A 25,898-nucleotide genomic window follows, 5' to 3' on the forward strand; every position below is an offset into this window, starting at 1 on the left:
AGAGTCCTTGAGTTGTCAATGAGAATAGTAACATTAAAGGTTGTTTTCTGGTCCCATAGGGCCATAGAAATATTAGGCAGTATCTGAAGCAGCCCTACTCTATTGAACACCCGGAAGAAGGAAGGCAGAGATTATTCTAACCCCAAGATGGTCAAATCCTTTGTCTCTTTTGGAAATGAAGGTGTCCGCGTGATTCTCAGACCAGTCTGGATTCTAGGATCATAGACACGGAGTCGAATGGGACCTTACAGGTCATCTAACCATTTCACTGATAAGGAAACTGAGGCAATTGAGGTTACAATGACTTGCAAGTTGGGATCTGATGTGAGATTTGAACTCAGGTCCTCTTGACTCCAGGTCCAGGGCTGCCTTCACTACACCAAGCACTTGGCCTTCAAATCTGATGTTCTTTCCAATGCCCTGCCTCCCGGTCACATGTGCTTGGCATGTGCCGTGCTAGCTGCCCATGGGACGTTCAGCAGGTCACTGGCTCCCTTCCCTGACTCAGACCATTTCTCAGCATCCCTCTCTGTTGAGGTTATACCTCAGCCCCTGCATTTTTGTACCTTCACACCCCTTGGCTGTATGACCTCGAGAAGACCCCGAGGCACCTGCCCATTCAGAAGCAGATGGGCAGTGGAATTCAGAGTTCCAAGGCCTTGTTTCTGGCCTCCTTGAGAGTCCTATGGGGCATCCCCCAAGCACAAACTCTGGATACCTGCTCCTTTTCGGACAGCTCCCCTCCCTCCCCCTAGAGCTAGCCTAGCCCTACATTTCAATCTCTCTTTGATGCCCAAACATCTAGGACATGCCATGGTGTCCAGATGTATATACTGATACTCGTATTCACATGATAGCTTATGTCCAGTGACCCTCGTGGTGTGGTCAAATGGGAAGCTGAGTGGAAGGAAATGAGGGGTTCCAAGAGATGCAGGTGAGGAGGGAGAACCACCCCTTCTCTCTTGGCTCCCATTATTGCTGCAGGCCCAGGGTTCCCTCTATAATCCGTCTGGCCTCCCTCTTTTGTCCCTGGCTCCTCATCCTCTTCAAACTCCTTTAGGTTGGGTGTGTCCCAAGATCATCTTCTCTCCAGACTCTCTCATCTCCTCTCGGTGGATTCCTCCTTGGTGTCTCTGTCCATCTCTACCTCTCTCAGAGGTCAAGTCTGACTTTCGGAAAGCGGTATAAACATTTCTGATGGAGAATTGCTTACACAGGCCATTCTGCCTCTATATAAGGACTCCAAAGGATGGGCAACCCACTGTCTCCTGAGTGAGACTTTGTGACTAGTTTGCACTTTGAGCTGATTTTCATTATAGGAAAGGGCTTCCTTTGGTCAAGTCAAAATGGCGCCTGTGTGACTTCCAAGCACCGGTCCTAGCTCTGTCCTCTAGGGCCCAGCAGAAGAGGCTGACCGACCCCTTGTCCAGTTCTTTTGTCTGTATTTGTATCTCCAGTGCTGAATGAACACCATGTTCATTCACACAGAAGGGGCTTAAATATTCGCTGGCAGATGAATCCTTGAAGAAGCTATCACGTCCCCCCATATTCTACGCCTCAGAGTCTCTGTGAGCTTAAGCTACCTTCCCGTCCAGGGTCACACAGGCAGTGTGTGTTGGAGATGGGCCTCGAGCCCAGGGCTTCATGGTTTGGAGAGCAGCTCTATCCCTGTGTCACACTGTCACTCCTTCTACGTCGTGGCTGTTTAGCCCCCAGTCTTCTCGCCAGTTCTGGGAGCCCATCTCATGAAGCACGGTCTCAAGGCTCTAGAAGCTCTCTAGTCTACCATTGTCCTGTCCTAGCCCAGTGTGCCAGACAGGGTCTGCCCAGGGCACAAGCTGGGGGTGCTGTTCACCCTGACCCCACCCTCAGCCCCAGAGTTTGACTGAAGGCCAGTGCAGAGCACAGGTACCCTTTGGGTGGACACATCACTCAAGTTCCATGTTTGTAGACAGTGTTGGCCAGAAAGGCACAGTCCAGAATCTGGGGGGCGGGGTGGGGTGGGATTAGCTTTTCTACTGGGCATGTCCTGGCTCAGGGAGGCCCCGGGCTTGGTCAGATGGCTGCTGGCCCCTGCCAGTCCCCTCCTTATTGACCCAGGAAATCCATTTTGTCTTTAATGAGTTTTGCAAGCAAGTGGCCTCTTCCTGTGACTCACCCTGCCTTTTGTGAACCGGAGATTGTGGTTTTAAGTTTCACATAGGAAAGTAACCACTTTGTCTGCCTGTCTCTCACTGCTCTGTTGGAATCTTCAAAAGGGGAATGCATTTTGTTCCAGGAAAATCGAGCTGTGGGAGGGCCAGTCACATTTCTTTTTTTGTTTTGATTGAGGGAAGAAAACCAAAGCCCATCAGTGAACACCAAGGTTTCTTACGGTTACCCAGAGGAGCCAAGCAGAGAAGGGCGGGGGCGGGGGTCCAGGGTCAGGGGTGGCAGTTATTTTTGAAAAGCAGGTTAATTAGAATTCTTTCCCACTTTACTCTTAGAGCAGGAGGGTACGAGTGACCTGCTTGGGGAGCTTACTGTTTGACCCGCACACCTGCTGCCCCTTGGACCTCGGACACATTTAGAAGGCCACTGGTCAGCTGCAGTGTCTAGGTGAGGGCGGAGGGGATGGAGAAGGCCTGGACACCCCCCCCCCCAATGATGGAGGTGCGATTATGATCCCTGGTTAATGGAAAATGGAAATGAGGCAGTAGCGGTTCAGGCACTGGCCCAGGGTCACTTACCTAGCAGGTGTCCCAGGCCAGACTCGAACTCACGTCTTCCTGAATTGAAGGGGAAGAGAAGACCTTGGGCTGGGATGTGAACATGACAGTGACAGTGAAGGCCGGACACCTGAGTGGTCTCAGGCCACCTCCCTCATGGGTTGCAATGACAGTGATGCTTGGCTGACTTCAAAAGCATTGTTGAAATGCATGTTATCAGGACCAGCCTCATTCTACCACTTGCCTCTCTTGATTTCCAAGTCAAATGATTAACCAGCATCTATTAAGTGCTTGTGGCAGGTAGGTGGCATGGTGGATAAGGCACCGGGCCTGGAGTCAGGAAGAATCAACCTCCTGAGTTCAAATCTGGCCTCAGACACTTACTAGCTGATCCTGTTTGCCTCAGTTTCCCCATATGTAAAACCAGATGGAGACGGAAATGGCAGACCACTCTAGCATCTTTACCAAGAAAGCCCCAAAAGGTGTCACAAAGAATGGGACATGACGATAAAATGACTGAATGACAACATCAAGCACTCACTCTGCAATAAGGCCTGTGCAGGGCCCGATGTCAGGAGGCTTGCATTCTGTGGGAGAGGTAACACGTACCAAAGTCACATACCCAGAACTTGTACAAGGTAAGTTTCTTTTCTTTTCTTTTCTTTTTTTTTTAGTGAGGCAATTGGGGTTAAGTGACTTGCCCAGGGTCACACAGCTAGTAAGTGTTACGTGTCTGAGGTCGGATTTGAACTCAGGTCCTCCTGAATCCAGAGCCGGTGCTATATCCACTGCACCATCTAGTTGCCCCTCTGAGTATTATTCTTTTTTTTTGTTGTTGTTATTTTTAAAATTTTTTTTTTTAGGCAATGGGGGTTACGTGACTTGCCCACAGTCACACAGCTAGTAAGTGTCAAGTGTCTGAGGCCGGATTTGAGCTCAGGTCCTCCTGAATCCAGGGCTGATACTATATCCACTGTGCCATCTAGCTGCCCCCCCGAGTATTATTCTTATGAAAACTAGACATAGAATACATTTTTTTTAGGGGGGAGAGGTGATCACATGACCTATAAAGAATGCTCATATGAAGCATCCTTCTGAATTACTATTTACATATGAGGTAAAAATGATCCGAACCAATGATGCAGAGATGGTTATCTGCAGACTTTATTTACACTTGCAGAACAGGATCATGTGTATGAGAAGTCAGTGAGCCCAGGGCACCAGCTTCATCAGCCCTGTATGGAACATGAATATGTAAACTGCTTCCAGGAAGCAGGAGGGGAAGATAAGGGTGCACATGTCTGGCTACAAGCAATAGAAGGGGGATGATGGGGGTGCTTGTCAGCTGCAGGAAATAGTTGTGACCTGCAGGTGTCCTGACCTTCAAGCTTCTAGGAGCAATGTCTGGAAGGTCAAAATAAAGACTGAGGCAGGCTCCTCTTCCTATCATAGTGGTGGCAAGAAGACTGAGCCAGAAATTTACTTATCACTCATGCATACAAGCAAGTATTATTCTAAATACTTTCCATGACTAAAAAAACCAACAAAGCATTATAAAATCATAATCATCATTAAAGCAGACCCTCTAAGAAGCAGTCAGCATTTTATTGGGCTAATTCCAGAGACCAGATATATGTGATTATAGTGAAACTATTTTTCTTATAAAATAGCCCCTGAATCTTATTTTACTTTATAACACAATGTAGGAAGAATGAAGTTTTTGATGCCTAAAATATAGTATAAAAGCACTCAAGCTTTCATGCTGGTAAATACACCAATATAAAGATCATAATTCAGAGAGTGACTTTGCCTCCTTAGCCTACCTTTTCTTCTGGCTCAAATTCATTTCCATGTAGATAAGCCAGAGAGGATCTTTAGGGTGTATGAGTTTCTGGCCCCATAAGTTAGGTGGTAATTAATAACAGAGAATTTCGATCTCAGACTAGATATAGAGGTTGAAAAGAAAAGACAGTCATGAACTGGACTTTGAGGGGTGAATGAGATTTAAATGAGAGGAGGGAAAGTCGAAGGTCCAAAGAGGAGTGACCACACAAGCTAGGACAGTCCTAGTACTTGGCTTGGCTCTTCCTAGCTGAAGGTGGTAGCTTGGACTAGAAAGTTCTGAGCCCTAATCAGGGCACTCTACCTTAGCTGACTTATGATGAGATGGCTTGGCTGGCCTTGAAGTGAAGAGAGTGGAAGGTTGAATCAGGACAGGTTAATGTGATTAATCATCTGGGTCCTTGCCTCACACCTGAATGACTATAGCACTTTTTAGCCTGTCTCCCTGTGTCCAGCTGCCTGACCTCATTCCTGAGGGTCTGATCCCAGATGTCTCCTTCAAATGCCACTTATCACATCATTCTCTTACTCTAGAAACTTGGATAGCTCCCTATTGCCTACTGCTTCTCTATCATGTGGAACCTCACTTGTCCGACTTCTTAGGTCATAATCTGGCCAAAGTGACCACTTCACTGGACTAAATATATTTTGTGCCACTTGTTATCAGGTATCTTTTGTTCTAACAGGATTAATCTCTTGAATGACCCCTTTATAACATTGTCATTCCCTCCTATGTGCCCTAGCTTGTGTGGTCACTCCTCTTTGGACCTTCGACTTTCCCTCCTCTCATTTAAATCTCATTCACCCCTCAAAGTCCAGTTCATGAGCCACCTCCTCCAGAAAGTCCTCCCCAGTTCCATCCCATTAGTCTGACCTTCAAGGTCTTCCCCAGCTTGAAGCCATTAGACTAATTCTGTCTTACATCCCTCCTCCTCCTCCTCCTCCTTTTCCTAGGGGCAGCTAGGTTAGGGGAGAGAGTCCTGGCCATTATTTGGAAGACTTGGATTTGAGTCCTGGGTCTGCTATTGAACTTGGCAAGCTCTGGGAGGGTTGTCCAAAGTGACCTCCATAGTGTCGCTCCTCACCATAGGCCAGCATTCCATTGGCTGTGGTTGATGTTCAGTCCCTCAGTGATGTTCAACTCCTTGAGACCCTGTGGACCACAGCACGCCAATACTGTCTGTGGGATCTTCTTGACAAAGATATTGGAATGGTTTGCCATTTCCTTCTTCAGTGGATTAAAGCAGACAGAGGTTAAGTGATATGCCTAAGGTCACACAGCTAATAAGTGTCTGAGGAGGAATTTGAACCCGAGTCTTCCTGACTCCAGGCCCAGTGCTCTATCCACTGAGCCGCCTGGTTGCTCCATTATCCTGTGCAACCTTTCCAGCTCTGACTTGACTCTCTGGCAGATGCGATCACACCTTCTCTTCCGAAGGTTTCCCATGTTGTCTCTCTTTGTGCCTTGGATTATGTGGTTCCCCAGGCATTGAATATTTCCCACCTCCACCCCCACTTCCATCTCTCCTTCCTGAAATTCTGTCCATTCTTCCAGCCCCAGCCCCAGTGTAACCACCTCCATGAAGCCTTCCCTGATCTCCCCTGGCTCGGACCTTGTTTAAGAGTTTGTACCTTTCTTGGTACTTCTGTACCTGTTCACTGACCCTACAGAAAAGTAGCCAGGAAACAGCACCAGCTTGGCAGCCCCAGACCCTGGCTACAAACACAGCACCTTCTTACCTACAAAATGAGAGGGTTGTGTTGGCTCAGAGGCCTCTGGGATCTCTCCCTGCTCTGGACCTCGGACATAATCTGCAGGGCAATTATTGGCCACATCTTGCTTGTCCCTTTTAGACTAAGCGTTCTTAGGAGTTCTAAAGGATCTAGCAGGTGCCTCACACTCTTCTTTTGAGGGGGGGCAATAAGGGTTAATGACTTGCTCAGGGTCACACAGCTAGTAAGTGTCAAGTGTCTGAGGCTGGATTTGAACTCAGGTCCTCCTGAATCCAGGATTGGTGCTTTATCCACTGTTCTACCTAGCTGCCCAGGTGCCTCACACTCTTAAGAAATGTTTGTGGCATTTATTGAAAATACTTTGACAAACAAAACCACCATGTAAGTGAATTCCTTATTAAGCTATAACTTCTTGTTGTGGAGAACATGGGATAATGGAATCATAGATTGGAATACATCATGGTGTTCCTGTAGTCCAGTCCCTTCTGTAGTGTCCCAGGCAAGTGATCATTCTGCTTGTATACTCTCAGTTATGGGGAACTCACTACCTTCTAAGGAATCCCATCCCACTTTGAAGCAGATTTAATGGTTAGGAAGTTTTTCCTTACATGTATTCCAAATCTTCCTGGCTTTAACACCCCTCTCTTCCTCTCCACACACGGCTGCTAATTCTACCCTCTTGGGCCAAGCAGAGCAAGTCTAAGAGACTAATCCCTTTTCCACATGTTCTTCTGTGTCAAATAGTTGTATACACTATGGTGGATTAAAAAAAACAGACATTCTGAAAACAGGAGATGGGGGTGTGGGGAAGAGGTGGTGGTACTTCCTATTTGGGCTGAGAACAGATGCTCACCAGACACATTTCTCCATGCTGAGTTCGATGTGACCTTCTAACTGCACCAGCTGTCAAGACTGAATTCCATTTGGGGGAGGGGGTTTCTATTGAACACAATGGGCAGGCAGGCTCCAGGACCAACCAGCAGGTGCCCCCAGAGCTGCGCGAAAGCCACAGATTGGGAGAAGGAAGCTCGGTTTATGGATAAGCTGTGTCACAAGAGGGAAAACTGGATTTAGTAAGAGATACACATTTTGAGATTGTGAAATCTGAGCTGGAAAGACTCTAAGAACATTAGGTGTCAGAGCTAAAAAGGGACCTTGGAAAAGGGACTGTTTGAGCTTAGAACAGAGTGTTAGAGCTAGGACAGGAAGACCCCCAATGAATGAGGAATGGTAGAGCTAGGAGGGAACCTTGGAACTTGGAATGGCAGAGCTGGAGAGGAGCTTAGAATATGGAATGTCAGAGCAGGGAGGCAGGGCTTAGAACAGAGAATGTCAGAACTGGAGACCTCCATTGAACAAGGCAGGTCAGAGCTGGGAAGGATCTTAGTGCCTAGGCTACAAGAATCCTTGGACTATGGATTATATTAGATTATATTAGAATGGATGGGGACCTTAGAAAGGGAGGGGAGGGAAGGGGAGAGAGAGGGGAAGAGAGAGAGCAAGACAGAGACAGAGACAGAGACAGAGAGACAGACACATAGAGAGAGAAAGAGACAGAATCAGAGAGACAGACAGAGACAGAGAGACAGAGACACACAGAGAGAAAGAGACAGAGAGGCACAGAGACACAGAGAGACAGAAAGAGTGAAAGAGGGAGAAGAAGAAAAAGGGAAGGGAGGGAAAAACAGAGGAAGGAAGGAAGGAAGGAAGGAGAGAGAGAGAGAGAGAGAGAGTCAGTCAGGGAAGTTCAAGGAAGTAGATAGAGATCACTGGGCAAAGACAATGGAGGTTACTGAAGCTAATTAGCTAACTACATAGCTGCCTGCCAGGCCACAACTGCTAATTGCTGCTAAAGGTCCCTATGCAGACAATGAATGAGAAAGGGCAGGCTGCGCCTTGACCAAGTTCCCAGGGCACATCAGCCTGCGGAGCTCAGAAAAACAAGTCAAAGGAGGGGATTCAAGAAGTAGGTAAAGCCAGGAAAACTTGCTTTGGTGTCTGTCCTCCCCAGGTGCAGAGAGAGAATGACTAATGTCAGCTTAGGTAAGTGAAGGAGGTAAAGGGTGGGGCCTCTGATTCCATCTTCTTTTTTTTTTCTTCTTTTTTTGGTGAGGCAATTGGGGTTAAGTGACTTGCCCAGGGTCACACAGCTAGTGAGTGTTAAGTGTCTGAGGCCGGATTTGAACTCGGGTCCTCCTGATTCCAGGGCCAGTGCTCTATCCATTGCACCACCTAGCTGGCCCTGATTTCTTCTTAGCTGTGGCAAAGTACCGTGTTGGACCTGGAGCGGTGAAGATCTGAATTCACATCCTTCAGGTGCTTCTGGCTGTGTGACCTGGGCAAGTCTCTTAACCTCCCTTTGGTTCACTTTTCTCATCTGTAAAATGAGGTTGCCCTTGATGGTCTCTAGGGTCCCTGCAGCTCAGAATCTACGATTTGATCTCTCCAGCCTCATTATATGTTACTTCCCTCCTCACGTGCTATGAGCTCACCAAACTGGTGTGATCTGTTTCTCTGCCTCCTGGGCCTCCATCTCCTTTCTCGGTGACTTTGCATTGGCCATGGAGTGCACTCCTTCCCCTCAGGAATGCTCTAGAACCTTGACCAGGAGTTGTATCCAGCCACAGTCTTGGAGAGTGAGGGCAGAGAGAATTGGTGTGTGTGTGTGTGTGTGTGTGTGTGTGTGTGTGTGTGTGTGTGTGAGAGAGAGAGAGACAGAGAGAGAGACAGAGACAGAGAGAGACACAGAGAGAGAGACAGAAGGACAGAGAGACAGAGAGACAGACAGAGAGCACGAGCGAGCGGGCTGGGCTCATTGACTAGTCTCCTGGTAAAAGGGGAGAAGCGCATTCGACCTTAGGAGCTAAGCATGAAGCTTTTGCTAGAGATAGGGGAGCTGGACTTTTCCAGGTAAGAAGCAGCCTCTGGCTTTTGAAGGAGAGATGGTTTGGGTTTTCAGGTGCTATCATGTGAAAGAGATTCAAGTAAGGGCCAGAGAAAGAAAAGACAAGCAGTTGTTGGTGGTGACCCTCTGCTGAGGGACACCAAGCGGGGCCATTTGTCAATCACAGATAAACAGTCTCTAGTTCTATTGTTTTCCTGGGGCATGTATCTTGGATGTACCAGAGTGCCTCTGGAGACTTGTCAAACCTGACAGCACTCTGCGGGGCTAATGATTCATGTGGGGACAAATGCTGCTGCCTGAAGGCATGCAGAAAACATTCCCAGGGATGATGAAGTCCTGGGCAAAGTATTGCAGACCCTGGGGGCACAGGTGGTGTTTTTATCATTAGTGTATATAGAGGATTCAGAAGCAGAAGGCAGATGTGAGATGCCACGAGTTGGCCAAGCATATAATATCTGAAAATGGGACATGTATTTCTGGACCACGGGTTGAAATATACGAATGGACCAACCAGAGACAGAGTTTATCTGAAAGGTCTAACAAAAATATATTTTTGCCTTGAGTCTTGCAAGGCTGATCAAAAGGACTTAAAAAAATAATAACTAGCGTTTATATAGCATTTTGAGGTTTGCTAAATGCTTTTCAAATATTATCTCATTTTATTCTCACAATAAAACCCTGGGAGAGAGGTGCTATTATTATCTCCATTTTCTAGACAGGGAAACTAAATCAAACTGAGATTAAGTGCCTTACCCATGGTCAACAAGCTAGTTAATATCCGAGGTTGCATTTGAACTCAGGGCTTCCCGACTCTAGCTCTAGCCTCCTATTCCCACTGCTCCACTTGGTTGTCTCCTTAATTAAAAAACAAATGAAAAAGGGAGTGGAGGGGAAAAACTGCTTATATAACTGATATTCCTGCTGTAATTGAGAGCAGTAGCTACTTCAAGCAGTTAACCAATCAGCAAGATTTTAGTTCATGGCTACAACATTTAGTTAGTGGCTACTATGTATATAATACAAAGACAAAAACTGACCAGTTGCTTCTCTCAAGAAACTCACATTCTATATATTCCAGGAAGAACATGAGTAGAACAGAACATGGGAAACATACCCAGGAAGAAAGCCAATGAGGAAACCCACAAACTGAGATGTTTAGACAATTGCTGTGTTTTGGTCATAAATAAAACCAATTAGAGCTCCTAATACAAGGAGGCAAATTAAAGACATTAGGTATCACTGAAGCTGGTGGGGGTGAGCACCATGATGGGCATATGCTACATCTTATTCAGAAAAGAGTAGAATAGCTATGGGGGAGAGGAGAGCTAGGGAAGCAACTTATATTCATAGATATATACACATCTATGGAAATGTAGGAGCCCATGAGTGGAAACTTGGTGGAGAGCATTTGGATAAAGATTGATGGAGGAAGAGGAGAAAAAAAAATCTTGTCATGTGAGTTTGCTACAGACTATCTGGGCAGAAAGAAGAAATAATTCTGTTTAGAAGATAGATTGCAAACCTGACAGAAAAATAGGATAATGTAGCTGTGTGGGGCTTTAAAGATTAAGGCATGCACTGAAGTGCTCTCTCGTGGTCTCTCTCTCTCTCCCTCTCCCTCCCTCCCTTTCCCCTTCCTCCCTCCCTCCCTCCCTCCTTCCTTTCCTCTCTCTCTCTCATCCTTTAAGAAGTGGAGGAGACAAGAGAAACAGATTTCTAGCCCTGAATCTGAGCAACAAGGAAAAATTTGCCAAAGTAAAAGTGACAGAAACCTTGGAGGCAAATGACCTCATGGTGGAGAAGAGGAGGAAAGCTGGGAATAGTCTGATCCTTTGCTTTTTGAAAGCGTGAATTTCAAAGGGCTCTGAAAAGGCATAGCCATTGTCCCAGGCACTAATTTTCTACGGGGGGGGGGGGGGGGGGGGGGGAAGTAGCCCAGTAAGGAAGGAAGTTCTTATAATTTAAACCCTGAAGGAAAAAACCAGAATGATTCCCCTGAGGAGGAAAAAGGCGAGTTGTCTAAGAGCCGGTTACACATAGAGCTTGCTGACCAGCTCAGACTTCCCCACTTCAGACTTTAAAGATGCAGGTGCAGAAGACGGAGGAATGGGCACGCAACAGGATGCACACCAAGGGCAGTACTGCAAGAAAAGTCAGGGCCGCTTCATCTTCTGGGGCTGTGGAGGTGTTTAAGCTATGCTGAAGAGAGGTAAATCAAGGGAAAGAATAAGGCCACTTCCTGGATTCATTGGAGAATGACAGTCGATGATGATGAATCTATCTCCTTTTGCTTTCCTTTTCTTCCTGAGAAGCACATAACAAAAATGGTGAACAGGCTGTTGAAGGTATATAATTAATGTGACAGTGAGATGGCACTTGCTTGTTCTCAATGAATTTTAGTCACCTGTCCTGAACAAATGATCTCCTTGGATGCTAAAGGAGCCAACAGATATGAGCACTGAGTTCCTGAAAGTGGATCTGAAATGATTATGGAAAATGGGAAAGGGGGCCTAGACCTTTAGAAGGGCAAATGTACACACACACACACACACACACACACACACACACACATTTTAAGTAAGGATGGGGCAGTTAGGTGGCACAATGGTTAAAGCACTGGCCCTGGATTCAGAAGGACCTGAGTTCAAATCTGGCTTCAGATACTTGACACTTACTAGCTGTGTGACCCTGGGCAAGTCACTTAACCCTCATTGCTGGGCTAAAATAAAATAAAATTTAAAGTAAAGATGGATGGGATTTACAGACTACAGGCTAGTGAGCTTGATATCTCTTTCCAGGTAAATTCTAGAATATGTGATTAAGGAAGGGTTTCTGACTTCTGAGAAGTGAAGCAGTGATCACAAGCTGGCATGGTTTAGGGTTTACTTTTCTTTCTTTTTTTTTCTTATGTGGTAATTAGACACCAGAAAGAATCCTAGAGAAGGAACTGGGAAAGACCTCAGGAGTCATCTGGTCCAGCCCCCTCATTTTACAGATAAACAAACTGAGGCTCAGAGAAGTTAATGGATTTGCTAAAGCCCATACAAGTACTCTCAGAGGCTGGGTTTGAAGCCAGCTTCTCTGACTCCAGAGATGCTGCCCTTTCCACCATAACACACAGGATACTTACGTGTCAGCACACATTTTGACAAAAATCTCTTGTGCCATTTTTTGTGGACAAAATGGAGAGATGTGACAAAATTGCAGAGCCTTTTGGTGGGTTTGGAGCTAGAGATATGACTGAACCCAAAGAGGAGTCATTAATGGTCAATGACAACTTGGAGTAAGTTCTCTAGTGAGGTGCCTTAAGTATCTATGCTTGGCTTCTGGAACAGAAACTTCTTTTCCTGCAGGGATTTATGTCACCCTTATTGCAAATCCATTTCCCCCTTTGACTTGACATAGATGTTGTTACTCTCACCTTCTTTTGGGGTTCTTGATTTGCAATACTTTTTGATGCTGGCTGGTCTTTGACTTACTCATCTTTCCAGCTTTAGTTCCTGAATTGAGGCTTTGTACCAATCAGGTTCTGCCTCCTGCTCCACTTTGGGTGAGTTTGTTGGCTCTACTTGATCATGTCCTGAGTCCCCTGAGTCCTTGCACTGACCTCCACCTCCCAGGCTTCAGTCTAGCTACATCTCCTTTCCACCCTGCCATCTGTGATTCAGAATGTTGGATTTTCAGGGTCCTCGCTGATATCTCAAGACAGAATCTTAAGGGCTTTGCTGTCCAGAACAATGCAACCCACCACCAGTCACTGGTTACTGCCCACTGTCTACTGCCCCATCCCTAGGCTCCCAAGTCCCCATCCTGGGACATTTTGGAATAGCCCTCTGCTCTTCCTGCCTTGTACTTAGAGCCTTGCAGGCATCATGTATCCTGGCTTAGTGCTAGCTTTCTTGGAGGGGACCCCTTTCCTATTGCTCACAGGCTTTTGACCGACTTTTTGTATGATTCTGGGATAGAAGAACCCACTTAGTTTTGTTACTCATTGTCTTTCTTGCTAATACTTTGGCACAGTGTGAACTTGGGGCTTTGTGGGAGTAGGCTTTTGGGAGATGAGGGGTCTGCCCCCATTCATACTGCCATCCTGGGCAGAGGTCTCCCCTGTTCCTTCTCCTTCAGTGCCCCTTATCCAATAGTATCAAAGAAGGAAGAGTAAGCCATTGCTCATTTAGAGATGGGGAAGGGGAGAGTCTGGTATCTTCTGGGGATTTCCTATGAGCATCAAGGAATTTTTCTTGGATTCAGAAGGAATTTCAGGAGCTTACAAAGACATCGCCAGGGCCTCCCTGTCCTGCAAGGTCTTCAAGCAGAGCTGCCTAGTGACTTGTCAGATAAGTTGGATTCTCACAGCAATCCTGGGGGAGGGGGAGACAAGGCACAAGTTCTCTCTCCTATTTTCAAGGTGAGGGAACTCAAGGTCAGAGAGGGAAAAGGACAGACATGGTGAACAAATGACTGAGCCCCTACCGGTGCCTAGGCCTGGTGACCCCTTCCTCTTTCCCTTGTACCAGCTGCTTCCCATGAGGGAAGGACCAGGCACAGGCTTTCCATGCCGTGCTTGATGAGTTGATAAGGCAGGAAAAACCATTGCACAGCACCCTAACTTTTTGCCATAAGTGTGTCTGCAGTTAGGGATAAGAGCTACTGTTTATATAGCCCTTGGAAGTTGGTTAAGCGCTCTACAAATAGCGGCTCTTCAGATCCTTGCCACAGTCTTGGGAGTAGGGGCTCCAAACTCCATTTTATAGATGAGGCACAGAGATGCTAGTGTCTTCTCCAGATTGAGGCAGGATTTGAACTCTGGTCCTCCTGACTCCACGTCCACTGTTTCTTCTGCTATATGGCACTGTCTTTGTTTGTTTGTTTGTTTCTTCTTTGTGGGGCAATGAGGGTTAAGTAACTTGCCCAGGGTCACACAGATAGTAATTGTCAAGTGTTTGAGGCTGGATTTGAACTCAGGTCCTCCTGAGTCCAGGGCTGGTGCTTTATCTACTGTGCCCCGCAGCTGCCCTAGCATTGCCTTTTTTTTTTTTTTTTTAGTAAGGCAATTGGGGTTAAGTGACTTGCCCAGGGTCACACAGCTAGTAAGTGTTAAGTGTCTGAGGCCGGATTTGAACTCAGGTACTCCTGAATCCAGGGCCGGTGCTCTATCCACTGCGCCATCTAGCTGCCCTGGCATTGCCTTTTGATAATACCATAACCCACAGGAAATGCTCTTGTCTCTGTTGACTCTCACGATGACCCTCTGAGGTCCTAAATCCCAGAGTCATCGCTCCATCTTGTAGTGGAAGAAGCTGAGGCTTAAGGAGGTTGTGACTTGTCCAAGGTCATTTAGCCAAGCCTAGTGCTCTATCCTTTATGCCACCCCCATCCAAAGTCGTAGGGCCAGGATCTGAACCCACTCAGTTTCTCCAATTCCAGATCCATCCACCTTTTCACAGCCAGTCTCACGGGTTCCAAGGACTCCCCCTTGCTCTAATCAGAGGAAGGCTTTTGTGGATTACAGACATTTATTCCTCAGAATTACATTCATAGCCTAGTGGACATCTGATACTACGTTCCAATATTTTGAACCTTTTTTTAGAAAAACCACTTTAAAATGATCAGCAGCTGTGAACATCACAATGCAGCTGCCCATTGTCAGTGATACCAGGGGTCTTGCCTAAGTTCTGTCTTCAGATTTAGCTGAAACCGCAGGGGAGGGGAGTCCTAGAAATGCCAGTTTGAGATTCTGTAGCAAGCCCACCCTGCATCATCCCAGCTGCCATGAGAAATTACCAGCCCTCTGCTAGGCCAGCCAACTGGGAGCTGCTGGGGGGCCTGGGAATGCAGCAGAGGTGGGGGTCTCTGCAAGGGGAGCCAAACAAATGGGATGGCAGTGTTGGGCCACGACGCCTGTGCTGTGTTCCCATGTGTGGGCTGGCTCGGCTCTGCACAAACATGAAGGAGGGCCGGAGTCAGCCTCTGGATGCGGAAGAGAAAACTTGAGTTCTTCTTCCATTTCCCAGGCCTCAGTCCCCTTTTCTGTCCGTTCCATGAGGTAGGGCCTAAGGCCCCTTCCGCTTTTGACATTCCTTGTCTGTGTTCTAAGGCCCCTCTCGGTTCTGATGGTCGATGTTTTGCATTTGAAAATTCCTTGTCCCAGGGCAGACCTGTAAAATTCAGAGCCTGGGAAGCAAATGTGGCAGAATGAAATTAAACTGTAGCTGGGAACTACTTAACACAGTAAGAAAACCCCAGTAGAACACAGATTATATTAATATGTGGTTTTCTAAGTCAACAGAGTGGCCTCCCATTTCTGCTTGAGCTTGACACCAGTGTCCCTAAGGCACCTCCTAGAAAGGATTTTTTTTTTTTTTGCGGGGCAATGAAGGTTAAGTGACTTGCCCAGGGTCACACAGCTAGTAAGTGTCAAGTGTCTGAGGTCGGATTTGAATCCAGGGCCAGTGCTTTATCCACTGCACCACCTAGCTGCCCCTAGAAAGGATTTTCTAAGTCTCCTGAGCTAAAGTAACTTCCAGCTCTGACATTCTACATTCTGTGTTCTAAGGTTCCCTCCAAATTTTGGCTATGTTTGATGTTCAGATATTACGAGTTCTAAAGTCTCTCTCAGATTTCATCTTCCATGTTCTAGACCTTCTTCCAGATCTGATATTCATTGTTCCATATTTGAGAACCTCCCCCAGGTGTGATCTGTGGTAGAATTGTCAATGTTCTAAGGTCCCCCCCCAGCCCAAATATTCCACATTCTGTGTCCTAGTAGTCTATATCCTGAGGTTCTTTTATATTTCACATTCTAATATAAATTCTGAGATCCTGAACTGGGTTCGGCCATTCTACATTCCTAGGCTGCTTACAAATCTTAGAATCTTCTAAGGCCTCTCCCATGTTGGACCTTGTATATTGTGTTTAAGGTTCATTCTACCTCTGACACTCTCTGTTTGGTTTGGTACTTGGTGGGCTGGAAGGTCTAATCACTCCTTCCTGGGTCCCACACCAGGAATGAGTAGCTGGAGTAATTTTCCTTGGCTGAATGATAAATATTTAGTGACTTCTCATACAACTGAACCACAGAGTAGCATTTCCAGAGACTAGTAAAACCATGATAAAAAGAAGCCAAGTTCAGGACTGGTGTGTTGGCCTTTTTGAGGTGATGTTCCAGCCTTTTGGCGAAACTCCTGAGACACTTATAAAGTTGCTTCTTAAGAAAAATAACCAAATGCTGGCCAAAGAATTGGGCCTTGGCTTCTATTCTTGGTTTGCCCAACAACAGTTGGGTGATGTTGGGCAACTCGCTTCATCTCTCTGGGTTTCCTTCTCAGGTCAGGGGAGGGGCCTTTGCCCCCACTTACCTCCGAAGGTGATTTCGAGATCAGATGAGAAGATGGGCTTCTGTTCATTGAGTAGACCCATCCCCTCCTTAGCCCCTTGGAAGAAGCATCAAAGTGGAATATGGAGACAAGAATTATCATCATTAGAGGGCCTCAGAGGTCATCCAGTTTGATGAGGTCAACAAGAATCCTGACTTCTTCTTTTTTTGTGGGGCAATGAGGGTTAAGTGACTTGCCCAGGGTCACACAGCTAGTAAGTGTCAAGTGTCTGAGGCTGGATTTGAACTCAGGTCCTCCTGAATCCAGGGCTGGTGCTTTATCCACTGCACCACCTAGCTGCCCCAGAATACTGACTTCTTAACAAGTCTCTTAAGAGTCGTGACAGGTGCCCACCCAGCTTTTGGATTCTTCCAATGAGGGGAAGTAGCTGCCATGTGGGCAGTACCTTTCCCCTTGGGACAGCCTCAGTTGCCTCCAAAATTTTGCCACTTGAGTTGTATGGGCGCCTTGAGAGTAGAATTTATCTTACTTCTATTTTCAGTGACTCCTATGATACTTGACATGTGGTAGGTGCTGATTAAATGCTTGTTGGGGTAGCTAGGTGGCACAGTGCATAGAGTGCCAGGACTGAACTTAGGAAGACTTGAGTTCAAATCTGACCTCAGACACTTCCTAGCTGCGTGACCCTGGGCAAGTCACTTTACTCTGTTTGCCTCAGTTTGCTCATCTGTAAAATTAAATGGAGAAGGGAATGACAAAGCACTCTAGTATCTTTGTATCTTTGCCAAGAAAACCCCAAATGGGGTCAGACACCACAGAAATGACTTAACAAGTATCAAATGAATCCAAAAAAGTAAGAGTTGCAATCGTGCTTTCAGATACAGCTATTCGCAACATAAAAAGAGATAAACAAGGAAACTACATTATGCCAAAAGAAGCTATAGACAAGAAGCCAATATCAGTATTAAACACATGCTCTAAATGCTTCAGCATCCAAATTCATTAAGAAAAATATTAACTGAACTAGAAGATGACATTGACAGTAACACAATAGTAGCAGGAGATTTCAATGTCATCCTCTCATTTTGGGACAAGTCTAACAAATACAAAAAAAGAAAATCTAGAATTGAACAAATTTTTGGAGAAACTAGAGCTAAAAGACTTACAGCATCTTCAAAATGGCACTGCTTAAGAGTGTGTGTGTGTTTATCATCTCCACATTGATGTACTTCAACGTGTTCGATCATTCCCCAATTGTTGGACACATATTTTGTTCCTAATAGAATATAAGCTCGTTGAGGGCAGAGACTTGCAATTTTATCTTTGTATACTAAAACCCACGGTGCCTTTCTCATAGCAGTCCTTTATATCCTCTCCACCGTCCAAAGAATTTTTGTTAAAGGAAGAATTTTACTTTATTTTAAAAATATTTCTATTTCATTAACTATTTCACAATTACATGTAATTTTTTTTTTAACATTCAGGTAAAAAAATTGTAAGCTCCATATTCTCTTCCTTCCTTTCTTCCCTTGATCCTTTAGTAGGCAAGCAATATATCAATCATACACATGAAGTCATGCAAAACATATTTCTATATTAGCCACGTAGCAAAACCAAACCAAACCAAACTTCAAACACAAGTACACACAAACCTAAGAATAATAAAGTAAAAAAAAAAAGTCAGCTCCAATCTGCACTGAGTTCATCAATTCTCTCTCTGGATGTGGATAGTATTTTTCATCCTGGGTCCTTTGGAATTGCCTTGGGTCATTGTCAGAGATGATAAGGGAGAGTGTCCCAGGATTATGGAGTGTTATGTGTGGGGAAGGGCAGGTAAGGCCAAATAGATGGATGAGAAAAGGCATGTTAGAAGCCTGGAAACAATAGGAAGGGTCTAGGCTATGAAGGGATTGTTGTTGTTCACTCATGTCGGACTTTTCATGACCCCATTTGGGGGTTTCTTGGCAGAAATCCTGGAGCGGTTTGCCACTCACTTCTCCAGTTCATTTTACAAATGAGGAAACTGAGACAAACAGGGTTGAGGTAATTTTCAGAGGGTCACACAGCTAGTAAGTGTCTGAGGCTGGATTTGAACTCAAGAAAATGAATCTTCCTGACTCCAGGCCCAACACTCTGCCCCTGGGGAGTATGGAGTGTTCAGGAAGACTAGCACCTCTTGTGTCAGGGCTGCTCATCCATCTTTTGTGTCCACCTTCACCCCACTCACCTGTGGCTCCAAGACGCTGTAATGTGCTGAGTAGCCACACCCTAGTAAACTGTTTTGGCAGATGGGCTAAACTGGTTTAAGAGTAAGCAACAGGGGGCAGCTAGGTGGCACAGTGGATGGAGCACCGGCCCTGGAGTCAGGAGTACCTGAGTTCAAATCTGGCCTCAGACACTTAATACACACTTACTAGCTGTGTGACCCTGGGCAAGTCACTTAACCCCAATTGCCTCACTGAAAAAAAAAAAGAGTAAGCAATAGGCCTCAAACCCATTGGTGAGTTAGGGGTCTGTCTACCCCAAGCATGTGAAGACTTCCCTGGCAGAATGGGCAGATGAGAACAACGTGTTCCAATGGCCATGAAAGCAGCCGATTCAGGTGCTGTGAAGCGCTTAGAGCTTGGTCCGACATCAAAGACACCAAGGCCATCCCCTGCATCCCAGCATGTTGCCAATCACCCCCACTTTTGTCTTACCCCTGGACTTTGATGACTCTGGAAGAGAGAGTGAGGCCGATGACTTTGTACAGCCCTGCCTCCCTTCAATCCAATTCACCCACAAGTCAAGACATCATCGTTTGATGTCATTGGACAAACAACAGATCGGTGTCAAAGCAAGAATTTAACAATTCAGATTATATTTCCTCATTCAGCTAACAATTCTGGTGTCAAACACTGAAGATATTTTTAGCCTTTCTACAGTAAATAATTACAGAATTAAAGAAGGGAATACTTTAAATTTCTGTGCTGTACAGAAAATTCTCTTCTCCCACCCCTGGGATTTAGAAACATTGACTTATTTACATATTTTACCATTTTTCTTGCTTATTAAAAAAAAATCAATAAGCAACCTGTGACCAGTGTTAAGTTTCCTGGGCCTGGAATTTGTCTTCTACATCGAGTTAAAAATTTCCTTTCCTTTTATTTTATCTTCTATTTTGCATTTTTTATAATATTTATATTTTTTGATGTGTGGATATTTTTCTTTGGTGCTGGGAACCTCTGACTTTTCTTTCTTTTTAAACACATGGAACACCAGTAGTGATGTTAACTGCTGACCTGGTAGTCCTCAATAAATGATGGTTGATTGATTAATTACAGCTTTTTGTTGTCACAGATAATGCTGATGCAGCTATTTTTGTTACATCTTCTTTAATATGATGAGACTGAGACATCCATAATTCAGACAGCCTTTGTCCTCTTCTGTAAGGATCCAGGGAAGACTTCTAGCACAAGTGGACGCTCAAAGTGGACAAGAGTCACCCAGGATGAGTGGGCGGGCCTGGATAGGTCGCCATCTGCATATGTGGAGAGAACTCACATCAGGGAGGTCATGGATCAATTGCCGTCTTTTTGACCGTTCTCTCCTTTAATTTGAACAAAAAAGAAAAATCCAAGAGGGGTCCAAGGGACAGATTGGAGACTATGTCTCTTTGGTGTTGGGAGGCAGCTGCCCAGGGAAAAATGATTAGGTGACTGGGATACGTTGGAAACCAACTCTGGCTGCTCTTGAAAGTCCCATTGAAAAGGCTGCCAGTTTCCCCCACCTGGAAGGAGGGTGTTGACAGCACCCAGGTGCCTCACATTTCCAGGACAATCGGGCGAGTGTTCAGCTCTGGCCCCTGTCTTGATTAAGGCAACCTTGCCTCCAGATGAGGCCCAGAGGCTTGGCGGGGACTCTGTCCTGGAGAACTGCCTGAATGTGCCTAAAACCACTGGGTCTGTGTAAGTAAGCAAAGGCATTCTTCTGTTCACGTGTTTGCAGTTTGAGGGGTCAGCTGTCGGCCTCCTCTCTGAAGGGCTGCACTCACTGTCCCTCTTGTAGGGACAGTCTGCCACTGCTGCTGCCACCGCCCACAGAAAGAAGGCTGCACAGAAAAGGCTGCATTGCCCCCTAATATGTCTGACCCAAGAGGAGTGGATACTGGACACGGCCGTGGATGGAAACATCTGTCGTAGCTCTGGACACTTCCTGAGACTCCGGACATTGTGGTGTTGTGGAGACAGCTCGGGCCTTGGAGCTGCAAGGCCTGGGTTTGTGTTCTGGCTCTGCCACTGGGAAAGTCATGGCCCTTGGAAGACCCCTTCTGGGGCCAGTCACTGGACGGTTAGATTTCCAGAGGGGAGAAGAGGCTAGCTCTCCTTGGGGACTTAGGGGTAACCCTGTGTGGTTGTGGCTTCTAATCCTCTTGTCCCTGAGCCCCCACCTGGTGTGCCCAATCCACATAGAATAATTTTTACAAAGGGATATTAAGTGAGAATATATAGCAAGGACAGAAGTTATAAAAATATCCCTCGAACTCTCTCATTCCATACACAAGGTCCCTGGGGAGAGCAGGCTAGGTGGCACATAACAGATAGAGTGCTGAGTCAGAAAGAACCAAGTTCAAATCTGACCTCAGATACTTACTGTGTGACGCTGGGCAAGTCTCTTAACCATGGTTTACCTCAGTTTCTTCATCTGCAAAATGGGGATAATATTAGTACCTGCCTCAGGGCAGCTAGGTGGCGCAGTGGATAGAGCACTAGCCCTGGATTCAGGAGGACCTGGGTTCAAATCCAGCCTCGGACCCTTAACACTTACTAGCTGTGTGACCTTGGGCAAGTCACTTAACCCCAATTGCCTCACTAAAAAAAAAAGGCAAAAATATTAGTACCTGCCTCCCAAGGTTGTGGTGAAGATCAAATGAAGTATTTGTAAAGTACTTAGCACAGTATCTGACACACAGTAAGCATTCTCTAAAGGTGAGCTATTATTATTTTTGAAACACAGAGGTAGTGAGTCACACTTGTAGAGGACAGATGTAGCCAAGGGGTCACTCCTGGCTCCTGGCTCTGGGTGTCCCTTTGAGGAGTCTTCATCGAGTTAGCAATGATAGCTAAGGGCCCCCAGATCCACCTCACTGATTCTCCTCAGGGCAAGCAAACTCCCCTGGGGCCTTTCCTCCTGGGACCATCGCGCCTCTTCCCTGTCCTTCAGGGTCTCTGATCCTGCCCCTAAAGGTGCTGCTGCCCCTCCACTAGAGTCCTCAGCCATCTGGCTCTGACGGCGAGGGTGACTCTGGTGGCCCTCTGGAGCTCTGTGCACACACCTGAGGGCCTGCATGCACCTGAGCAAACACACAAGAATCAGCGCAGAAGAAAGAGAGGCTCTGTCTGTGGGGAGGAAGCAGTCAGACCCTCTCTACCCACAAGCAGCTCCAGGCAAGCTTTTCCCTCTTCTCCACCGGGATGGCCAGTGAGAGACTGACCCTGTGAACTTTCTTGCTCAAAGCCTTCTCATAAAGGCCTTTTCTTTACCAAATAGTATAAACCTCTGAGTCACTGTGGCTTCTGAAGTTTCACATGTTGGATGGTTGGCAGCCAGAGACTGTCTGTGTACACTTCAAGGACCCCTCATTGGGAGAGGGGGAGGAGGAAAGGAAGAGGGAGGGGGAGAGGGGGAGGAGGAGAAGGAGGGGGAAGAGGAGGAGGGAGGAAAGTCATGGGACAGTCTCTCATGACACCTCCAAACAGCCCAAGACTGCTCTCTACATCAAGCTCTTCCAGATCCTCCCAGTTCCCTTGCAGTGATTTCATACATACTTCTAAACGTGCGAGTTCTCTCCTAATAGAATGGGAGCTCCTAGGACACAATCCCTAATGTAACCCCAGTGCATTAGGTCCCTGGGACATAGCACATAGTTAATAAATGCCTGTTGAGCAACGGACCGAAGTCTCTTAAACCTTGTGGCTTCTTTCTGTTTCCTGATTTGTGAAAGGTCTCCATGGCGTCTGAGTCTTCTTTCTGCCCTGAAATGCATAAACACCCATTCCCTCGTGTGTGGAAAAGGGGATAGCATCCCTGCCCTGCCTCCCTCACAGGACAATATTGAGGAGAGTACGAAACGACTTCTAGAGAGGGCTTTATAAACGAAACTACAAAGTGCTACAGAAACATCACAACCATTTCTTCATTCAAAAACATGTAAGTGCCCAATGTGGTGTGAGATTTAAAATTGGATATTAGATCATAAATCTCCCCTACTTAACCCTTCCCTTAATTCATCTCCCAGACTAGTAAATGGAAGAAGCTTCTGGTTTTCTAGATAGAGCCTTTATTGTATATAAGGTGTTGTTGATTAGAAGGATAGGAAAACAGAAATACAGTACAAATCGTCTTAAATCTAGGCTTAGTCTATATTCCTTATAAAAACTCACCAAACCGATTTAGGCCACCTTTGGAGTGAGTCAGACCGTCTGTGCCGCGCCGCCCGGAGTCCCGCCAAGCCGGCAAAAAAAAGGCTACTCCCGTTCTCTCCACCCCGGAAGTCAAAAAACCCGGCAGGCAGTCTGACATGCGCAGCAGGCGGACTGTACCCGGCAGGCAGTCTGACATGCGCAGCAGGCGGACTGTACCCGGCAGGCAGTCTGACATGCGCAGCAGGCGGACTGTTCATCTCCTCCCCAAAAGGGTGGTCCTTGAAAAACTGGCGTCTTTCAGTTATCCTAACCGACTGTTAAAAACTTTCATATTTTACCACATTTCCCCCCTTTGCTTCCTCAAGAAATGGAATGTTTCCTTGATGGAACAGTAAAAAGAACATAATAACTTCTGCTGACTAATAATATGCGAACAACAATACAGAAAAGGAAGAGAGGAAAGTTTTGTCCAGAGGGGCGATTTTTTTTCTTTCCTCATGAACCGACGCTTTGACATTAGTCTTGCAAAGGGAGAGCCTCTGCAGAGAGTACATGTTACAGATAGTATATAACAGAAAGGAGATAGTAAAAGCTAATAAAGCAAAACAGTTCATATAAAGTCTCTGAGTTCTCTTGTCTTCTTGAAGTGGTAAGATATCATCAGGAGGAAACTGGATTCTGGTCTGGAAAACTGGATTCTGGACTCTGGTCTGGATTCTGGATTCTGGACTCTGGTCTGGAAAGCTGGATTTCTTCTTTAACTGTTTGAATTGCTGTATTTTTTTTTTTTTTTACTAAACCTTAGCATAGCATTTTGCAATCAGTAACACTTTTTACCACCATGTGTCTGGATCAAAGTCAAATTTAGTATGTGTTCATGACACCTGAAAATGTTATGGAAAGGTTATCATACCATATCTCATGGTTCCGAGACAGCCAGTGATTGTGCTAGGCCACAGGTGAATTCAACTGAGTGAGATAAAAAGATAAGTAAGTTCAGTTAAATTAGGTTAAATTAGGAGGGAGAGAGGATGAATACTGGACTGTGCCTAGTAATTGTGCTCTACATAGTCACCATCATAAGCAAACCATGGACTTATGTATACCTGTCTCTCCTTTTGTTGCACATATATTCTCTCCAGGGCCTGCATCAGAGTTCACAGCAAGTTAGTCTCTGAAATGATAAGTTTCCATATTTCTGAAATCTCATTAATTTCACCAAAGACAATATGATGGTAAAAATGTGTGCTATGCTGCATAACTGAGAATATATTAGTGATATATACAATAATTCCAAACCATACCCAGAGTATAATGACATATAAATAATAAACGAATGTAAATAGCTGATTATATTAGACATTGTTACATAATCTTCTTTTAGACATTATTACATAATCTTCTTTTAGCAATTAGACCACATCATCTTATACATGAATTCTCTAGTATAACAGTAGCAGATACTTAAAGTGGTGATTAATTCATCAAAAAGAAATAAGACTTCAATAAGCAAGATTCAATATTCAATAGCATATACTTAAAATGCCTTTGAAAAGTCACTTAGTTTACAAAATCGGGTTTTTAAAGAAAAGCAAAAGAAACAAAAGTAAAAAAAAAAAAAAAAAGCAAAACCAAAAACCAAAAATAAAAGGCAAAAGATTCGCTAAGCACCCTTTTGTGCTCTTAAAGAATTTAAAGGTGTGGTGAATTCCAGGTCTTTTCAGTGCCTTTCAAAAGTCAAAACAAAACAAAAAGCAAAAAGGATAAAAAAAAAAATAGGTATAGGGTAGGGAAAAGGGTGGGAGAAATTGAGGTGGGCCAGAAAACTAGGCCATGTGCTTCAGTGCTTTTGCCTGTGGAAGGAAATGCTTGTTAAATTTTAAGGTATTTAAGCTGCTAGAGTTTGGGGTATGCCACATTGTTTTAACTGGTTCCCCAATTCTCTGCATGCCAAAGTGGCAGGGGTTTCTGAATTGTCATTGATCTTCCTAATGCTGTCATAATGTTCTTTATGGTAGAAAATGTGGAGTTCTCTAGCATCAGTTTTGTCTGTGCCACTGATTTTCAATAAAGGCTGATTTAATTGATGAACCACAACATTCAGCTGATGCTGCTTAGCAAATGCTACAATTGTATCATTTCCTCCCCACTTTCCAAATTTCTTTAATTCATCAACATATTCTTCAAAAGGGGAGTCATTTACTATAAAAGACTCAAACTCTTGTCTATGGTTAATCATATAAGAAGCAGCTTCTTGTCTGTGTCTGAGATGATTTCTACAGTGACCTTCTAGCTGGTCTGCTAAAGCCCTAAAAAGGCAATTTCCGTCTCCTGATACTTTACGAAGACTGAGTCCCAAAGCATTTAACTGATCAGTGGGATTATTAAATGGGAACTGCCTTTTTCCTCTGAACTCTCTTTGCTCTTTAACAGTTGCTATCTTTAGGGTTTTTACCTCTTTAGCGTCTACCTCAGGTCTATCTGAAATCTCTTCACCTATGAATGGTGCAGGCTTTATATGAGAGCAATGAATCCATGAGTCTTTTTCACCAATTTTAATGGCAGTAGGAGTTGTCAATAATACCTGAAAAGGTCCTTCCCAGGCAGGTTGAGTTCCACTGGTTTTCTGAAAATTCTTTACATATATTTTATCTCCTGGGTTGAAGTTATGCAATGAAAAGTCTAATGGTCCTGCCTGGACCACAGCTCCTGCCTCATGGAGTTCACGTAGCCTGGTCTGTAATTCCTGTATATAGGAAGCAACAGAAGTATCACCTCCCACCAGTGATGTATAAACTGGGGAAAAAGTTTTAGCTTGGATAGGAGGGTGACCAAAAAGCATTTCATAAGGAGATATATGAAGTTCTCCTCTTGGTCTACTTCGTAGATAGAATAATGCCAATGGTAGAACATCAGGCCATTTCAAATGGGTTTCAGTACATAATTTGCCAATCATACTCTTAAGCTC

Source organism: Dromiciops gliroides, chromosome 2 (genome assembly GCF_019393635.1).
Source record: "Dromiciops gliroides isolate mDroGli1 chromosome 2, mDroGli1.pri, whole genome shotgun sequence".
NCBI classification, from domain to species: domain Eukaryota; kingdom Metazoa; phylum Chordata; class Mammalia; order Microbiotheria; family Microbiotheriidae; genus Dromiciops; species Dromiciops gliroides.